Source organism: Oncorhynchus gorbuscha, linkage group LG10 (genome assembly GCF_021184085.1).
Source record: "Oncorhynchus gorbuscha isolate QuinsamMale2020 ecotype Even-year linkage group LG10, OgorEven_v1.0, whole genome shotgun sequence".
In the NCBI taxonomy this organism is placed as follows: Eukaryota; Metazoa; Chordata; class Actinopteri; order Salmoniformes; family Salmonidae; genus Oncorhynchus; species Oncorhynchus gorbuscha.
Window position 1 is genome coordinate 79,992,244 of NC_060182.1, and position 13,349 is coordinate 80,005,592.

Here is a 13,349-nt window from a genome sequence, read left to right on the forward strand (position 1 = left end):
AAGAAATGCATACGAGTCTCATTATAGTTTTTTTTGTTCAGGGCTCCCTGCATTCCCAGCTCACACCACACAGAGACAGACGGAGTGTTGTTTTCCCTTGAATTATGACAGACACATTCTGAGCACATAGCTGCCTAAATACAGAGGGAGTAAAAGGGAGTAGAATTCCACTGTGCCAGTAGCACACTACTTATGCTTCCCTTAGAGTTAGTTGTCCATAGAGAAACAGAAGCAGCCACAGATTTCCCCTAAGATCCATTACTGTGCGAGTGTTGTTGTTCCCCTGTTGAATAACATACAGCCAGAAGTCTTGTAATGCTTTCATTGAAACATTTTTAAACAATCTTACCTTTTTACACAACAGCAATATATCCTCTTATATGGGTAAACATCCTCGTTATAAAGTCCAGTCCAGGCAGCGAAACAAGCTCCACAGAACAGAGTGAGTCCTGCTCTGCTCTCTGTTCTGCTCTCTGCTTTCTACAGGCAGGCAGCCAGCGCTACTAGAGACCAGATGACCGAGAATGTGAGAAGAGCTGAAGACAGAGCTTCCTATGTCTCCAGCAGTGAGATCACCACAATCACAGTCCAGGAAAGGAGAGAAACACATCCAGCTCCAGCCTCATCCAGCAGAACAGCTCGGAACAGAAAGACCTCCTCAGCATGGACATAGCATTGTGACATCCACGGGTTGAGTCAGTGAAGCGTGGTCACTGAACTGTAGCTGTAGTCGAGCCAACTCCTCTGTCTGCACATAAATACACAGCCTCACAGTCAGTCGCAAACTATCTGTCACACAGAACTGCTTCTCTATTCTACAGTAACACTTATCAATCTATCCAAGTCTAACTCACTGTAATCCAGTAAAGTCTCCCCACTTAAAGGATCTCTGGAAGTGACTACACTGAGACAGCACACAGGCCGTCAGTCCACACTGCTCTGAGCATATGGACAGAGACACACAAACCCACTGTGGTTGGCTTCTGCTGCTGCTGCAGTCAGCCAGCCCACATCCCTATGCCATGCCACACCCCCCAGTGACCAGCGTGTTTCTATTGGAGGGAGTCAGAGCTGGGCTCCTCCCACTGCTCTCAGCTTTCTTTCTGTTCCACTTAGAGAAGTGTGTGTGTGTGTGTGTGTGTGTGTGTGTGTGTGTGTGTGTGTGTGTGTGTGTGTGTGTGTGTGTGTGTGTGTGTGTGTGTGTGTGTGTGTGTGTGTGTGTGTGTGTGTGTGTGTGTGTGTGTGTGTGTGTGTGTGTGTGTGTGTGTGTGTGTGTGTTTCCTGCCATGTTGAAAGATCAATACTCTTAGTGACATGGACCATCTGTATCCAGATTGGGTTACACTAGCAGGAGCTCTATTGTAGAAGATCGACTCATCACACACCCTAACATATTATCTATCACTGACAATCAATCACCACACAGACTAGGCCAACGTAACTTACATTGCGCTACAATGGATGGATTTGTCATCTTGCCTTCCATCCACCAGACATACAGAGTCCATGTCCTATCATTTTCTCAGAATACTAAGCTATTAAGGGAGTGATGAGGGCTTTCCTCACCAAGAACATATCACACTACTGTTTGACACACACGACAGACAGACAGACAGACAGACAGACAGACAGACAGACAGACAGACAGACAGACAGACAGACAGACAGACAGACAGACAGACAGACAGACAGACAGACAGACAGACAGACAGACAGACAGACAGACAGACAGACAGACAGACAGACAGACACACACACACACACACACGATAGACACACACACACATACTGTATCTGCCTCTGAGGCAATCCTTTCAATCTGCTTTAAGACTCAATTTCCCACCAACCACCACCAGTACGTACAGCAGGTAACCTAGCAGTTAAGAGTGTTGGGCCAGTAACCGGAAAGGTCGCTGGCTTGAATCCCGGAGCCAGCAAGGTGGAAAAATCTAAGTTGATTAAGGCAGCCCCCTGCACCTCTCTGATTCAGAGGGGTTAGGTTAAACACGGAAGACACATTTCAGTTGAATGCATTCAGTTCCCTTTCCCAGTGTTTTGACTTACGATTGTGATTCAAGTGGATAATCACCTTTGGGATCATTCTAGATGTTTCCCCACCCATTTGACTCATGTCAATAAAAAAGGAACACAATAGTCTACTATACCAATACTCTACTATACCAATACTCTACTATACCAATACTCTACTATACCAATACTCTACTATACACACTGCAATACTACACCCAATGTAAGGTGGGGGTATGATTTCAAGCATTTTAGATTTGCAAAACACACTGAAACTTCCCTGAGGAATACATCTGCAACAGTTGCCCAACGTTGGAGCTGATAAAAACATAGCAGTAACGCAATGTTGAGCTTAAAAGGTTACAGCAAGTAACTCTGTTGATCCCAAATGGCACCTTATGGACCCTATGGGCCCTGGTCAAAAGTAGTGCACTAAATAGGGAATAGGGTGCCATTTGGGCTGCGTCCTCTGTCCACTGCAGTCCGTAAACAGCATGTTAGTGTTCCTGTGGATGACTGACCTTTGCCCAAATAATACCCAGCAGCATTCGCTCTCATGTTGGTGTTCTCAGATAGTTGCTAAGTAGAGGAATAAAAGGGGGTTTCCCCTGCTGCCAGAATCCTCTTTATGAGCCAATGGATAAAGGCTTGCTCTGATTTTTTGATTTTATTAACTCGGCACATGCCTCAGCCCTCTTTCTCTCAGTGCAAAGCCCTCTGGTGTACAAAGTCTCATTCACTATGCTGTTGGAAAATACAGCATCATTCACGACACACAGTGTATCGATGACAATTAACAAGCAGAGAGCAAATTATCTATAATCTCACCATGCTGTGAAATGAATGACACACAGAGATACTGGGACACAATGCTCCAACAACTGGTGGTCTAGAGTCAACTAGTATGTGGACACAAGTCATTGAAAAGTATCCCATGGTATCAAAAACACAGGAGCCAATCTAATGGAGCCTGTTACAAGCTATTCAATGGACTCAGCAATCCTCCTCCCCTCTAGAAAGAGGACTTTGTCCATGTCACAGAGTCACACAGAGCAGGACCTGGCTGCCCTCAGAGAGAGAACCAGTGTTTGCCAGCAGTCAGCACCCTGGGCTGTCCTGGCTGTCTACGGATGCCTGCCCAGTCTGCAGAGGCTCAGTGGCTAGCTGATACCAACTGGTGAGTGGTCAGACAGACTGACATTCCCCTGTGGGGCCAGACAGCTGAGGACAGCTCTCCCTCAGTCTCATTCACACAGCCTGTAGCCTGCCAGGCTCCTAGTAAATAACATGGCCACCATCACTTTTGTAATGAAACAAACTGGTCATGATGCATTCCCACTCTGGGACGGACTACCTGACTCACTGTCAGCGTCTGTCTGTGAAGACTGTAGAGGAATGCCACAGATGGACGAACACATACGCACGCACACACACAGTCATCATATCACGCGGCTGCAAAAACACTCCTCTGATTACAGACATACTGCCTTTTAATGGGATATCTGGGATATTCAAGCCATTTTTTATGACAGTGGTTGAAAAGCCTGGGAAATAAAACAGCCTATGCATGTTTCATGCATGCTATGTTCACAGACGTTTAGAATCTCCTAAACTGTGTTTCAGTAAACAGTTCCGTGAAGGGAGAGTCTTGTTTTTCCCTCTGGGCGTGCCTCAACAGGATAAGCTGATGCATCGAAGGAGTGACACACAGACCTCAGTAACCCGACCTGGAATATCAGCAAGCCCTGGAGACAAATCTCACAATGGCTCATAATCTGACACAATCAATAACACAATGTCTCAATCGCACGTACACATTTCCAGCTGAATCCAACATTAATGACAGACGTCTGCTGTGATGAATAGGGCTTGGTTAGTTACAGGACATAGTTAGAACTTCACCAGGATGTCAACACGAATCATCAAATGTTTCATGAAACATCCAAACATGACGACCATCCCACTGTGAGAATTACAGTGGGCTGAAACACATGGCACTGCTTTGCTCGGGTCCCAGTCGTGCTGTGGAACAAGCTGTGTCCTGTCGCTGTCATGAGCAGGGCACTTTAGTCCAGTTAGCTGCGGCCTCATTAGCACAGTGAAGTGAGCTGTCAGACACTTATCTTCGATAGCCATAACACTGTTCACTGTGAGAAACATATTTACCCTGCCTGCATCCCAATTTTCTGGGAAGTGTACACTTGTGCACGCCTCTGAACAGATCTACAGTAAATAGCATTTGATACGCATAAGCATACGCTATAGAGAGTTTCCATCATATTTCTTCACATCAGTCATTTCCTTTTAATGGGATGTGGGCAAGTGCACAAGAAGGATTAAGAATTGGGACACAGACCCTGTTTGTATGCGGGACACTAACAACATTCAAAAGAATGTATATATCATCCAATCACACAATCCCTCGGCTGACAGGAGATAGTCAGCAAGAGGCAGTCTGGTTTCATCCCTCTGTACCTCCCCATGTTGCCCGACTGTATTCCAGGGCGTGTTCTCAGCATGAGCAAAACAGCTGGCAGGCGTATTCACAGTCATTTTCAACCTCTCCTTGTCCCACTCTGTAATCCCCACATGGTTTAAGATGACCACCATCATTCCTGTTCTCAAGAACTCTTAAGTTTTCATGCCACAATGACTACCACCCTGTAGCACTCACATCTGTAATCATGAAGTGCATTGAGTGGCTGATTATGGCATACATTAATTAACTCATCCCAGACACCCTTTACCCACTCCAATTTGTATACCGCCCCAACAGATCCATAGGTTACACAATCTCAATTGCTCTCCACACGGTCCTCACCCACCTAGATAAGAGGAATACATATATGAGAATGCTGTTCATTGACTACAGCTCAGCGTTCAATACCAGTGTGCCCTCCAAGCTCGTCACCAAGCTTAGGACTCTAGGTCTGAACACCTACCTCTGCAACTGGACCCTGGACTTCCTGACGGGCTGATCCCAGGTGGTGAGGGTAGGCAACCACCTCCGCCACACAAACCCTCAACACAGGGGCCTCACAGGGATATGTGCTTAGTCCCCTCCTGTACTCCCTATTCACCCACGACAGTGTAGCCACGCATGACTCCAACACCATTATCAAGTTTGCTGACAACACAGCTGTGCTTGGCCTGATCACAGGAGATGATGAGTCAGCTGACAGGGAGCTGGCAGTGTGGTGCCGGAGCAACATCCTCTCCCTCAACATCAGCAAGAACAAGGAGCTGATCGTGGACTACAGGAAACGGGGGGCTAGTACGCCACATTGACGGGGCCATAGTGTAGCAGGTTGAGAGCTTCAAGTTCCTCGGTGTGCAAATAACTAAAGACTTGGCATTTGGCATGGGCCACCAAATCTTCCAAAAGTTCTACTTCTGTACCGTTGAGAGGATTTTGACTGGCTGCATCACTGCCTGGTATGTCAACTGCAGCGCCCTCGATCGCATGGCACTACAGAGGGTGGTGCAGACAACCCAGTACATCACAGAGGCCAAGCTCCCTGCCAACCAGGACATCTATATCAGGCGGTGTGGTAAGAAGGCCCGGGGGAAAAAAGACTCCAACCACCCAAGCCATAGACTATTTCTCCTGCTTCTGCACGACAAGCGGTACCAGTGCATCAAGTCTGAAGCCAACAGGCTCTTGAATACCTTCAATGGCCAAGCCATAAGGCTGATAAATAGCTAACAATAGCTACACAGACCATCTGAGTTAACCTTGTATCCTCATTGACATTTTTATTTTTTGTTTTTGTCTCTATGCACACTCACCGAACCCTACACACTCCCAGAGCCCTACACACTCCCAGAGCCCTACACACTCACCGAGCCCTACACACTCACCGAGCCCTACACACTCCCAGAGCCCTACACACTCACCGAGCCCTACACACTCCCAGAGCCCTACACACTCACCGAGCCCTACACACTCCCAGAGCCCTACACACTCCCAGAGCCCTACACACTCACCGAGCCCTACACACTCACCGAGCCCTACACACTCACCGAGCCCTAAACACTCCCAGAGCCCTACACACTCACCGAGCCCTACACACTCACCGAGCCCTACACACTCCCAGAGCCCTACACACTCACCGAGCCCTACACACTCCCAGAGCCCTACACACTCCCAGAGCCCTACACACTCACACACTCACGCCATCATCTGCCCACTCACACATAACATGCACATACATTTATACTGCCTCTGCACACATGGACACCCACTCACATACAAGCTGCTGCTACTCTGCTTATCTTATATCTTGAAGCTAAGTCACCTTACTCCTGTACATATATACCTTCATTACTCCAGTATCCCTGCACATTGTAAATATGGTATTTGAACTAATCCTGTTTATAGTATGCTAACTTACTTATTGTGTTCTTCATATTTTTGTTGGGTTTTGAGTTTGAAAGAAAGGCATTTCAAAGTACTTGTGCATTAAAACTTGAAACTTGTTGTTATTGTTCAGAAGATCGCTTATCTGCTTACTGTAAGTTACTCAAGGTATAGACTCAGGGTGAAATCAGTGTCATTGAGTCATTGAGGATACAAAGTGCAAACAGATGATGTATGGTAGCACCAACAACAAATGCAGAATCCTGGTTCACTTCGGACAGATCAGACAGAGCTTCCTTCCTACTTGAGGTAGTTAAAAATACAATTCTAAGAGGTCAGAGTTTGTTTGGAACATTTTGATATGCATGACCAACATAAGACAGTTTTTCGGATTGAGTCAGAGACCAGACAGTAGCCATCAATTCTCCTCCCATCTGTTGAAAGGATCAGAGCTACCTGACATCCTCCTCACCGATCCAGGATATGAACATTTATAACCACATCAAGTTTTATGTTGGAAAGATACGCGGACCTGGATGTCTCAGACCTCAGCAGAATATGATATTCTTTGAGGAGGACATGTGCTGTATAGTAGGTCAGCCCACCCATCTGCTTTACCTCTGACCAAAGGAGTTACACAGAAAGTACCAATATGACAGAAAACATTTCCTATAAATGATCTCATGAAGAGAACAGTGAGGACGAGACACAGGTATAGGAAGCACAGCATGTCCATATTGAATGATAGAGGCCTATCGTCAATTTGGGAGAACTTACACAAGATCAGGAGTCCTATCAAACATAAATCCCCTGCAGCCCATATAGGCCTAAGTTCAGATGGTTAACAAAAGACTAAAACTTTGATCAAAAGTGATGTGCCATGGGAAATCAATTCTTATTATGAACATTACAAAAACAATCCCATTGGTTTGCTTTCTTTGGAAACCCCATCAATATTTAGAGTACAAAACTCACACACTGTGAGCAACTGCCCCACTCGCAATGACATTGACAGGCAAGCAAATACTGTAGTTGTTGTCAGTGAAAACAGCAACCATGGAGCGAGGAGCGGCAGGACTGATAGACAGATAGCTACAGATAACTATAAAACATCAACGCAAATGTGGGGTATTCTGTGCATGTCTGTAGCAACACTGTGGCAATCATTCATACCGATCAAGCATCATTGCAACATGGCAAGTCACATTGCTTCAACTTTTGTAACACTCCCAGACATTTGGAACAACAGTGTCTGTGAGACGTCCTACTTGGAATGTTGGTGACAAACAACTCAGGTTTTTCAATGTGATTCACAGTGGAATGCCACCTGGGCTCTATGTTAGCATGTCACAATCAGACATTCATCGATTTAGGCCTGGCCTTGTGGGAAACCATTTTGGCTCACGGTTTGATAGTTTCACTCTTGCCCCAAGGGCAATTCCATGGTGACAGATTAACGAGACTCAGATTTTTTACTTTAAATATATACCAAACAAAAACCATTGATTTAAAAGTTTAGCAAACCACACAACTCTACGCATATGAATGATTACTTTTCACGATTTCCACAGAAAATTTTACAAAAGCACATTTACAGGAAGAATTGTGCAGATACAAAGTCTGGTAACAGAACAAAACGGAGGGAGATTTCACTGTAATTCTGTTACCAAACTTTGCATCTGCACAGTTTTCCAGTAAAAGTTTTTTTTTTTACTGTGTAAATTGTTCAAATGAGTCATTGTGCATAGAGTTGTTTGTTAAACTTTGAATGGTTTTTGTTTGGCATACAGCGTAATTCCGTTACAACTTCATAGTTCGGGATCAGAGTAGGAACCGGCTTAGTTTGTATGTGAGGCTGACATTGTTTCTGAGTATGGTGATGTAGTGTGTCCCTCTAAGCGGAATGCCTGTTCACACTTTCTCTGCCCTATTAACAAATAAGAGAGTGTAATGATTCAAAGCATAGCACTGTAACACACTTGCCAACAATCGAAGATTATTCAAAACATTTCCAAGCTGCCTGCTCCTCACGCCTAATCAAAGACGCAGAGCATAAGACAGTGAAGAAAGAGAGCGATGAAGCACCTTTTATGCAATAGGGACACTTCCCAGCTACACTGTTGGGTGTAAAGTCCTATAAAACAGTCGGTAGTGCCTCTATCTCTGTATGTTTATGTATGCAGTGTGGGTGCTGACAACCTCGTCTGGGGGGTTAGGGGAGCAGAGAGGGGAGAGAGCAGGGTTCACTGAGGCAGTCCTCTGGTCTAGAGGGTTTAAGTTGGGGGGAGCTGACTGATAGGCTGTGCCTCTGCCTGAAAATGAATAGCACCAGATCACACCATTGTCCAGCCCCACTGAAGCACAAAGACAGAGAATGGGAAGTTCAAACAGCTACACTGGGCCATTGTTGAGCCTCACCGGGCCGACAGGGCTGGGCTCAATGGGTGGGGCAACCCAGGCAGAGCAGGGCCATAGCAGCCTCTGGGATAGTCCCATCCATTTCATACTAGTCCTACAAAGAAACTAAATGGTGGCTGATGCAACCACCGCACACGCTGTTGCTCCTCCTATCTGCCTGATTTTACTGTGGGTGGTGGAAGGGGTGTGTTGCTACCAACCTTGTGGTATTACGCAAGGTCTGTCTCCACCACATGCAAATATGCAAGTCTTGAACAGACACACAATCAGAGAGTGAAACACACACACTAAAGTCCAGCAGAGAGCATACAGTACTCTGGTAAATCATTCTCCTCAGCCGTTCACAGGCAAAGGCAGAAGCTGAGCGACCACTAAAGGAAAAACAACTGGCTTGGTTTCACTGAGTGAGATAGCTCATCTATCCTCATCAATATCTTGACATAGCAACAAAACTATTCTAAAAACAGTACATCATAACTTCATTATGAGGAAAAATAGAACCAACAAGAACTGTGCCAAATGGTATTGGTAGCTCCTCTACACATTTAACGGAAGAGCTACAATGTTTCTCTTTTGCAAGGCTTTCCCAATTGCCATAGAGTTAGATCAAGACTGGAACGTTTTATGAACAACTAGCCTAGTTAGAGTAGAATGCTCTACCTCCTTTCTCTACAACCGTCTACCCCTTCTGTACGTCCCCTCTACGGCTACATCTTCAGATGTCACAGTGGTAGAGCAGATGTCAGTCATTCATTATCATTTATTACTGATATTATATTCATATGTTTTCAATGGGATTAATTACTCCATTACTCAGTCCCGCTTTATTTGAAGTGCATTTTATGAAGGCTTCATAAAGCCCTACATAGATGCTTCACAAATCATCTATAAGTGTATATCATGTCCTATAAAGATTCATAATGTGGCCTGACAGTGTGACCTAAGCAACCGTTTATTTGTTCACATTTATTCATCTTTTATAGAGAATGAAATACAGTTACAGATTAATAGTTGTGATCCATGTATGCAGTGCTTATGAAGCATATATGAATGCTTTATGAAGCCTTTATAAGATGTACTTCAAATAACGTGGGACAAAAGTCTTTACCAATACGTCATGGTGTCATTGTGCATGACTAAGTCTGGGACTGGAGCTGCTGTGAGCAGAGCTTTAGATGAATTTGAGGGCGGTGTGAACATCACAGAGGAATACTAACATCCCTCTCAGGACTCCTCCTCGCTCGGTATCGGTTCCTCGAGTGGAAATAAGTCCCGGTATCAAGTCTTGGCACAGCTCTGACATTCCCTTACGTTGAGATAGCTCCTACAGTACATACTGTACGGTACTGTATCAGCATGACCTCACTGGTTTTAATTGAAGACTTCTCCTCCCACACATACACACACAAGGGGGGTGGCGGGGTCCCAGACAGGGGAATGCAGAGAGGTCAGTAGTACTGTAGGAACCTGTGATTCAGGGCTGGTGAACCATGGGGAATGTCTGCCTGGGGGCACAGTGCAGGCAGCCAGACAACAACCCATCTGAACTGAATGGTCTGCTGCTGGGAAGTAAGATCTACCCAGTGCCCGGCGTGTTAGATATTAGAGGTGTTACTAATTAAAAAGGATGAAACTCCAGTGCTGTACACAGATACACACATCTAACATCACGGAAGTCATTGCAGTGCAGGGAGATAACCAAGACATTACCCATCTTCTGCATCATTACACACAGCAATTAGGGATAGATGCGTGCTGAGTTCAGACGGTTCAGCAAACATTGATGTTATCATTCTTTTAAATGCCTCACCTGATGCCAGGAGGAGAGGGGCAAAACTGGTACATGTACAAGAGTTGTAATTAGAGGTCGAACGAATAATCGGAATGGCCGATTAATTAGGGCCGATTTCAAGTTTTCACAACCATCGGAAATCGGTATTTTTGGGTGCCGATTTGCCGATTTTTTAAAAATGTATTCTTTTTTTATTTGTTATATAGCTTTATTTTGCTAGGCCAGTCAGTTAAGAACACATCCTTATTTTCAATGACGGTGGGTTAACTGCCTTGTTCAGGGGCAGAACGACAGATTTTCACCTTGTCAGCTTGGGGATCCAATCTTGCAACCTTACAGTTAACTAGTCCAACGTAATAACGACCTGCCTCTCATTGCACTCCACAAGGAGGCTGCCTGTTACGCGAATGCAGTAAGCCAAGGTAAGTTGCTAGCTAGCATTAAACTTATCTTATAAAAACAATCCATCATAATCACTAGTTAACTACACATGATTGATGATATTACTAGATATTATCTAGCGTGTCCTGCGTTGCATATAATCTGACTGAGCATACAAGCATACAAGTATCTAAGTATCTGACTGAGCGGTGGTAGGCAGAAGCAGCCGCGTAAACATTCATTCAAACAGCACTTTCATGCGTTTTGCCAGCAGCTCTTTGTTGTGCGTCAAGCATTGCGCTGTTTATGACTTCAAGCCTATCAACTCCCGAGATTAGGCTGGTGTAACCGAAGTGAAATGGCTAGCTAGTTAGCGCACGCTAATAGCGTTTCAAACATCACTCGCTCCGAGACTTAGAGTAGTTGTTCCCCTTACTCTGCATGGGTAATGCTGCTTCGATGGTGGCTGTTGTCATTGAGTTGCTGGTTCGAGCCCAGGGAGGAGCGAGGAGACGGACAGAAGCTATACTGTTACACTGACAATACTAAAGTGCCTATAAGAACATCCAATAGTCAAAGGTTAATGAAATATAAATGGTATAGAGGGAAATAGTCCTATAATTCATATAATAACTACAACCTAAAACTTCTTACCTGGGAATATTGAAGACTCATGTTAAAAGGGACCACCAGCTTTCATATGTTCTCATGTCCTGAGCAAGGAACTGAAACGTTAGCTTTCTTACATAGCACAATTTGCACTTTTACTTTCTTCTCCAACACTTTGTTTTTGCATTATTTAAACCAAATTGAACATGTTTCATTATTTACTTGAGGCTAAATTGATTTTATTGATGTATTATATTAAGTTAAAATAAGTGTTAATTCAGTATTGTTGTAATTGTCATTATTACAAATACATTTCAAAAATTGGCCGATTAATCGGTATGGGCTTTTTTGGTCCTGCAATAATAGGTATCGGTGTTGAAAAATCATAATCAGTCGACCTCTAGTTGTAATGTCCTCTATGCCCTTTTCTAATTGATTAAAAACAACTCATTGGGACTTAACTGGTTTAATGACTTGGATAAGTCTGATTCCTGGAGAATCTAATAGTATTAAATGACTAATCTGAGAATGGGGATGTCTTACATCTTTAGCCAGCCAAGTCTAGCTATAGGTCTCAAACCTCTAGTATTAGTATAATGCCTATGAAGAAGTAAGTTCCTGTAGCAGACTGAAGAGGTAGCCTAGCAGACAAAACAAAACTATTCAGAAAAGCACCAGGTGACTGATGCCAGTATAAAGCACCTGTCTCAGACTCCACCCATGAGTTCCAGGTGTGGTCCACCAATCTAAAAAAGACCAAAACATCTGAAATTATGTATGTCCCCAACATGAAACCTCTTCATGAATAGGTATCACTGCTATTCTGACCCCCAGGGAAGAGTAGAATTGAATAGAAATAGAATACAAACCGTAGACAGTTTACCAACACCACTACATCATAAAGAGAAACTTGTTTGCTTGTTGATAGTATAACATAATCACTTTCTCCCCTGAGAGTCTTGGCAGACATACTGGCATAGCTTCTAACTGAGGTTCAAGGGAGATTACATTGAATGGCAAAGCCTACTGTTGCCAAAGTAGAGTAATTAATTCACATGTTGTGAATGCAGTCAATCAACACTGATGTAGCCTATAAACATATCCATCTCGCATTGTTTCCATCATTCATACCAAAATTAGCCTACACAGTAGGCTTAATTAGGCTATACTGCACTCGTAAAATTACAACAGATGAAAGCGTATTCAAAAAGCAGGTCGAATCTCAATGTAACTTGAATACTATGGCGGTTTGTAATGCATGCACACAAGTTCTATGAGTAGAACACGGGTTCTTTCGCCACATAGCCCTCATAAATACACTAACTGAGACAAAAGACACACGAAACTCGCAAACGCAACCGTGTAAAGACATTCTTCACATACCAAGGTGATCAAATCACCTTTACTGTGCAAAATGTTGCTGACAAAAAGTGTCGGCGGCGGTTCACAGGGATCTTTAATTTGCTATTCGATTGACATGTTATCCCTTCGTCCCACCCATACAGCCTATCCTCAGTCATCGTATCTCATCCGTGTCGCCATAAATCATTTCAAATCATTTATCTGGAATATATTCCACTGTGGAAAAAAATACACCACTGTCATAATGTTAGTTATCTAATATCGTTTTAGCTCACCTCGTAAACAAATCCATCATCGAAGCAGTTCGACGCTTTACGCTTGTGTATTCCCCTTTAACACAATAGTTATTGGGCTGTTGTAGGTGAGATCATCCCTTTTGCGCTCATGCAAATATGATCT

At 44.1% G+C, this 13,349-nt stretch overlaps 1 protein-coding gene across 3 annotated transcripts in view; it reads right to left on the reverse strand.

Moving 5' to 3' along the window:
- Positions 1–13,349, reverse strand: part of daam1a (dishevelled associated activator of morphogenesis 1a) — an 88,169-nt gene extending 74,820 nt beyond the window's left edge. For 2 of the 3 annotated variants that reach the window (XM_046367185.1, XM_046367181.1), the window contains exon 1: positions 350–984. The gene's annotated coding sequence lies outside the window, so the exon portion shown is untranslated. Of the gene's footprint in view, positions 1–349; positions 985–13,225 lie in introns of those variants that run through there. The other variant, XM_046367182.1, reaches the window with a different exon arrangement.